The 7,444-nt window shown below is 39.3% G+C and overlaps 1 pseudogene; it reads right to left on the reverse strand.

The window, feature by feature from the left end:
• Positions 1–5,240: 5,240 nt before the first annotated feature.
• LOC102862032 lies at positions 5,241–7,161 on the reverse strand (annotated as a pseudogene).
• Positions 7,162–7,444: the final 283 nt, after the last annotated feature.

Consider the following 7,444-nt stretch of genomic DNA (forward strand, 5'->3'; position numbering starts at 1 on the left):
AAACTTGATGATGGCATAGTGGTCAAGCTTGTTTCTCCTGGGAGCACTTTTCTGGGGGTATTTGTGATGCCTTCGGAGTCTCAGCATCTTAGGCCACCAGAAGGTGGGTGACATGTGGATCTTCTTTTTATTTTGGCTGTGGATGCCCTTCTGGACTACCTTCTGGGCCTTCAATGCCTTGCTTTGGCTTCAGTTTTGGGAGGGACAGGGGCTTCCTTTTTCACTTTCAGTGCCATCTTCATAGAAAGGCTATACTCAACTTTTTGAGGTAACATCAAACTGTCTTCCCACAGAGTGGCTGGACCATTTTACAATCCCACCACCAGGATATGAGTCTTCCCCCTTCTCTACATCCTCTCCAACATTTATTGCTTGCTGCTCTGCTAAACTCCACCACTGCTATTGGGATGAGATGGTATCTCATTGTGATTTTGATTTATGCAAAAATTTTTTACTGTGTGAATCATAATAAATTATGAATATTATTGGGGAAAGTGGAAACTCCTAAACACTTAATTATGCTATATATAATCTATACATATATCAAGAAAAATTCATTTGGACAGAATGGGTATAATGCATGGTTTAAAATAAAGAAATGTGCATGCCAGGGTTGTAGTCTTTCAATATGCTTATGCTGAACAAATAATTTGAGATACTAGATATCTGAAGAAGATAATTAGAGGAAGACTCATTGACAATATGTAGCTGATGACAGAAGAATTGATGTGTTTGAGTTGTGGTGCTGGAGAAGAGTACTGAACATATCATGGACTATCAAGAGAACCTACAGATGTATCTTGGAGAAGGTAAAACCAAATTGCTGTTTGGAGGCAAGGATTTTGAGGTGTCGTCTCAACTACTTTGGGCATATTTACAAGAAGGATCAATCCTTTGAGAATGACATCATGCTTGGAAGAGTGGAGGGACTGTGCAGGAGAAGGAGACCCTGGAAGAGATGGATTGACACAGTGACTCTCGGGTAATGTGGGTAATAGTGTCAGAGACAGTGAGATTGGCTCAGGATAGAGCAGTGTTCAGAGCTCTTGCGCATAAGGTCACTATGTGTCATAGGTGACTTTATAGCATGTAACAAAAATAACAACAACAACAACAAAAGTGAAAGTGCTAAAAGTGCTGAAAGTGAAGGTGACAAAGTACTTACCGATGTAGATCAAAGGTTACATTCCATTTTCAGTATGAATAACATTTTACTATAACATCTCCCCAATATATATCAATATAAAGAAAACAAAAATTCTCACAACTGCACTAATAATATCATGATAAATGTAGAATGTATTGAAATTTCCAAGGATTTCATTTTATTTAGATCCACAATCAACAATCATGGAAGCAGCAGCCAAGAAATCAAACATATTGCGTTGGGAAAATCTACTACAAAAACTCCTCTGTATTTCTTTTTGCTTCCCTCAAAAATCTTTTTAAATTATTTAGAAGCAAAGATGTCACATAGAGAACTAAGCTGTGCCTGACGCAAGCCATTGTCTTTCTAGTCGTCTCATTTTTTAGGTGAAAATGGAGAAAGGATAAAGGAAAACTGAAGAAGAATTGATGCATTTGAATAATGGTGTTGGTCAAGAAGTGTAGTCTTCAATATGGATTGAAGCTCAACATCAAGAAGACAAAGATTCTCACCAATTGTCCAATTGCCAGCACTATGATAGATGAGAAGAGACTGAAGTTGTTGACAATTTCAGCTTAATTGATTCCACAATCGACAATCTTTGCACTGGAAGTCAGGAAATCAAAAGAAGTCTTTTATCAGGGACCTCTCCAAAGTGCCAAAGAGCAATGATCTCAGTCTAGGGACTAAGATGCACCTGATTCAGGCCATGGTCTTTGTAATTATACTTGTTATGTATCAGAGAGCTGGACAATAACTAAGGATGACAGAAGAGTTGATGCCTTTGAGTTGTGCTGGAAAAGAGAATTGAACATACCATCGACCATCAAGAGAACAAACAAGGCTGTATTGGAGAAGGTGAAACCAAGATGCTCCTTAGAGGTAAGGATTTTGAAGCTCTGTCTCGCATAATTTGGGCATGTGGTCAGGAGGAACTAGTCCTTGGAGAAGGACATCATGCTTGGAAGGGTGAAGGGAAGCTCAGGAGAGGAAAACCCTGGATGAGATGGATTGACACAGTAACTGGGGTAATGAGCTAGGTGTGTCAGAATCAGTGAGACTGGCTCAGGACATGGCAGGCTTCAGAGCTGTTGCACATAGGGTCGCTATGAGTCGCAGGCAATTCAATGGCACATAACAACAAAATAACAATAACAATAACAGTAACAAAGACTGCCAGAAGAAGGAATAAAACTATCTTGAAAATATAGTCAAAATACTTCTTAGAAGCAACAATGGTGAGACTTTTTCCATGTACTTTGGATGTGTTTTTAAGAGGGACCACTATTTCAAGAAAGACATGATATTTACTAAAATAGAGGGAGAGTGAGTAAGAGGAAACCCTCAAAAGACAGACTGACACTGCAGTTGCAACAGTGAGCTCACATACGCTAAAAACTGTGAGGATAGTGCAGGACCAGGCAAGGCTTTGTTCTGTTGGGCATAGGTCAATATGAGTTAGAACTGACTCTTAAAAACAATATTAATATTGTAAAATATTGTTAGATGCTGTCAGTCAGTTCTGGCTCATAGCAACCCTATGCAAATCAAAATGAAATCTTCCCTGACCCTGCACCGCCTCACAATTTCTGCTATGCTTAAGTCCACTGTTGCAGTCACCACATTGTCCCATTTCATTAAGGGTCTTCGTCTCTTTCACTGACCCTCCACTTTTCCAAGTATAATGTCTTTCTCTAAGGACTGATGATTCCTGACAGCATGCACAAAGTATGTCTAGCAAAGTGTCACTCTCCTTGCTTCTAGGGAGCTCTCTGGCTGCACTTCTTTCAAGACAGATCTGTTTGCCTTTTAAGCAATTCTTGATATATTCAATGTCTTTCGCCAATGCCATAACGCGAAGACATCAATTCTTCTTCAATGTTCCTTATTCATTTTCACATTCCTCAATTTTCACATACATATGAAGCAATTGAAAATTCCATGGCTTGGCTCAGGTGTACCTTCACTTTCAAATGACATTTTTCACTCTTTAGCATTTTAAAGAGGTCTTTGTGAGCAGGTTTGGCCAATGCAACCAGTTACTTGATTTCTTGACCACTATTTTATTTTTTGGTTGTTGTTATAAAAAATTTTATTCTGCAACACTTTGTCATAATGCATTGCCCTCTTTGAAAAAAAATAAACTTTATAAACATTTTAATAACCAGATTAGATAAAAGCCTAAACATTTGTAAATTGTTTTTAATATGAGCAAGATTGGCAACTGAGAAGTGGCTTACATGTGAATGGTCATCGATTGGTTGTTAAAACCCAAACTCAGAAAAATGTTTTTGCTACATCAGTTAAGATGACAAGGAAACAGTTTAATATCTCAAATTTTTTGCATCAGAAAGCATTCTTACAATTCCATTTAAAAAGAAATAATTATAATGAATTGGCAATTATACATCTTTATATACTATATAGTAGATTGAAGCACTTAATTTTAAAAGAAATGTACAACAATTTAAAACAAAGTTTGACAAAGGCACTAGCAGTCAGATGCAAAGCATGGGCTTTAAGGAAAACTTATAGATGTGACATTAAAATACTTTGCCTTTCAATAAATACTTTCACTACATCATTAATATACTGGTTTAAACTTTGTTTTAATCTATGCTTACACATTGCAAACTGATGAGAAACTCTAAAATGAAAGTAAACCAGAAAACCTCAAAGTTTCATAATTAAATGCTGTGGACGTCACAAAATGTTATATTATTGGATGTTTAAGACAGTCTCCACAGCAAAGCACTCACATTGGTGGCTTAAATTGCTGGGAAAGGCCTCCTGGTTTACTGAAACATGGGCATTCCTTAACTTTTTCTAGCTAGAAATTAATGCTAAATATATTTAATCAATTATGAACTCTTTACAGAATGCTGCAGAAAATAGCAAAAGGAAAAAGAAAAACCCATACTTATAGATCCTAAACTTTACAACGGACAATGGAGTCTAAGCACAGAGAAGTCAGGCTAGCTATGAGGAGGGCAGCAAAGGCCAAAATGAGGGGGGAAGGAGATGATCCGTCCAAGAAGACATGTATCCATGTATCCTGCTGGCTTCCTCTACATTTGAAAAACAAAAATATTAACTAATCTAGTAATATAATGAACAAATAAAAATGTCAAAACCCCTAGGACAATCACTAATTCTATTTGGGTATGAAAGATGACAATTATCTGACCCTAACTTTTACCAGCGGTAACTTATGAACAGTAATCAATGGGATATAATTCACATTTTAGCCTAAGATAAATTATATGTCTTTTTAAAACAACAACAAGGAAAAAAAATTGTTGAAAAGTTCCCATGCATGTAACCTCTCCAGAGTGTCAAAGTTGTTTTTTGTTATGGTAAAATCTGTTGCTACTACAGTATTGAAGACTCCATTTCCAGTCTATATGACTTGAAACTTCTTTCTTTGATTGGGTGGTTAATAGCTATATTTCTCTGCCCATAGAACCAAGGAATACTATCATATCTCCCATGGAAGTAGTAATAAGGAGATGAAAATTACTTATGTGAGAGAGCTCTGATGGCCAAGTGGACAAGAAGTTGCACTGCAAGCCTACCAGCATGTGGTTTCAATCCACCAGCTGCTCTGTGGGAGAAAGACTGACAATCTCCTCCCACGTGATTGGTTGCCTCTGAACACCCACTGAAGGGTCAGCTATGAGTCAAAAGTACACAACAATAGGTAAGTTTTACTGTTACTTTGATGGATCTTGATTGCAGATCCCAGTACAATCAAGTATTAGATTCCTCCAGAATAGAACAGCATTAATACTCAAAAATTCTACAAGTAGCTAATATTTGTGGAGTACGTATTATGTGTCAGGTATAATTCTTTTTTTTATGGTGCCAATTTTAAATACATCTTTATTTGAGACATTGCATTTTCCACTTACAATACAGTGATAATAAAGTACAATGTTAATTCCTTTCCCTATACACATTCCATATCCAAGTATTGAGAATGCCCAGAAATTTAGTCTAGCAGTTTAGACTTTTCTACTGCAGTGTGCTACAAATTTGGGTCCTTCAAAATTTAACTGTGGGACAATGAATGCTATAAAGTATGCAGATTGGTTTAATCAACCTCTTCAATAGTGGGTCCAGAAGAGGCACCACCAGATGGAGGAGCTCCACCACCAGGGAAGCCACCAGGCATGCCTCCGGGCAAACCTCCAGCACTCTGGTAGGTTGCAGACCTTCTCTAGTTCCTTCTGCTGATGCACAAATTCCTCCTTTTCTGCAGTCTGATTCTTATCAAGCCAGTTGATAATTTCATTGCACTTGTCAAGGATCTTCTGCTTGTCCTCGTCATTGATCTTGCCTTGAAGCTTTTCATCTTCAACTGTTGCTTTCATATTAAATGCATAAGACTCAAGGGAATTCTTAGAAGACACCTTATCTCTTTGCTTCTCATCTTCAGCTTTGTACTTCTCAGACTCCTGGACCATTCGTTCAATGTCTTCCTTACTCAAGTGGCCCTTATCATTGGTGATGGTAATTTTGTTTTCTTTCCCAGTGCTCTTGTCAACAGCAGAAACATTAAGGATACCATTGGCATCAATATCAAATGTGACCAATCTGAGGAACACCATGAGGTACAGGTGGTATCCCAGTGAGCTCAAACTTGCCAAGCAGGTTGTTATCTTTGATCATGGCACGCTCACCTTCATAGACCTGAATGAGTACACCAGGCTGGTTGTCAGAGTAGGTTGTGAAGGTTTGTGTCTGCTTGGTAGGAATGGTTGTATTCCGCTTGATGAGGACAGTCATGACTCCACCAGCAGTTTCAATACCAAGAGAAAGTGGAGTGACATCCAGGAGCAGCAAATCTTGAACATTTTCAGATTTGTCTCCAGAGAGAATAGCCGCCTGGACAGCTGCACCATAAGCAACAGCCTCATCTGGGTTGATGCTCTTATTCAACCCTTTCCATTGAAGAAATCCTGAAGAAGCTTCTGAATCTTGGGAATTCTGGTAGAACCACCCACCAGGACAATATCATGGATCTGTGACTTGTCTAGCTTAGCATCCCTCAGAGCTTTCTCCACAGGGTCCAGAGTGCCACGGAAAAGATCAGCATTCAATTCTTCAAAGCAGGCTCGGGTAATGGAAGTATAGAAGTCGATTCCCTCATACAGTGAATCTATCTCAATACTGGCCTGGGTGCTGGAAGAAAGTGTGCACTTTGCACGTTCACAAGCAGTGCGGAGGTGTCTGACAGCCCTCTTGTTTTCACTGATGTCTTTCTTATGCTTGCGTTTGAACTCTGCAATGAAATGGTTGACCATTCTGTTGTCAAAGTCTTCTCCACCCAAGTGGGTGTCTCCAGCTGTAGACTTGACCTCAAATATCCCATCTTTAATAGTGAGGATTGACACATCAAAAGTGCCACCTCCTAAGTCAAAGATGAGCACGTTCCTTTCAGCACCAACCTTTTTGTCTAGACCATAAGCAATAGCAGCAGCAGTTGGCTCATTGATGATTTGGAGGACATTGAGGCCAGCAATTGTTCCAGCATCTTTGGTAGCCTGGCGCTGAGAGTCATTGAAGTAGGCTGGTACAGTGACAACAGCATTGGTAACAGTCTTCCCAAGGTAGGCTTCTGCAATTTCCTTCATCTTTGTGATAACCATAGAGGACACCTCCTCTGGATAGAAACTTTTGGTCTCTCCTTTATATTCTACTTGGACCTTGGGCCTGCCTGCATCGTTCACCACCATGAAGGTCCAGTATTTCATATCAGACTGCACAACATCATCATCAAATCTTTGTCCAATGAGACATTTGGCATCAAATACTGTGTTAGTAGGATTCATTGCAACTTGATTCTTTGCCACATCGCCAATCAATCATTCGGTATCGGTAAATGCGACATAGCTTGGGGTGGTCCGGTTGCCTTGATCATTTGCAATGATCTCCACTTTCCCATGCTGGAAGACCCCTACACAGGAGTGGGTGGTGCCAAGATCAATGCCAACCACAGGGCCCTTGGACATGGTTGCTTAGTGAAGGTCCCAGGTGGTGGAGGGGAAGAACCGTACCTCAAGTCCGCCGCTGCGCTCAGGTATAATTCTAAGCATTAGAGATGCTTATCCCATTTCTGAGTAGACTTTATTTTTCCTGGTTTACCACTAAGGAAACTGTAAAAAGAAAAGCTAAGTAACTTACAGAGTCTTGTTGTTGTTGTTGTTGCTGTTGTTGTTGTTGTTATGTGCCATCGAGTCATTTGAGACTCATAGTGACCCTATGTACAAGAGCTTTAAATGCCCTTCTATTCTG

The sequence above is a fragment of the Elephantulus edwardii genome, unplaced genomic scaffold (assembly GCF_000299155.1).
Source record: "Elephantulus edwardii isolate Elephantulus edwardi_28Jun2011 unplaced genomic scaffold, EleEdw1.0 scaffold00095, whole genome shotgun sequence".
Taxonomy (NCBI): domain Eukaryota; kingdom Metazoa; phylum Chordata; class Mammalia; order Macroscelidea; family Macroscelididae; genus Elephantulus; species Elephantulus edwardii.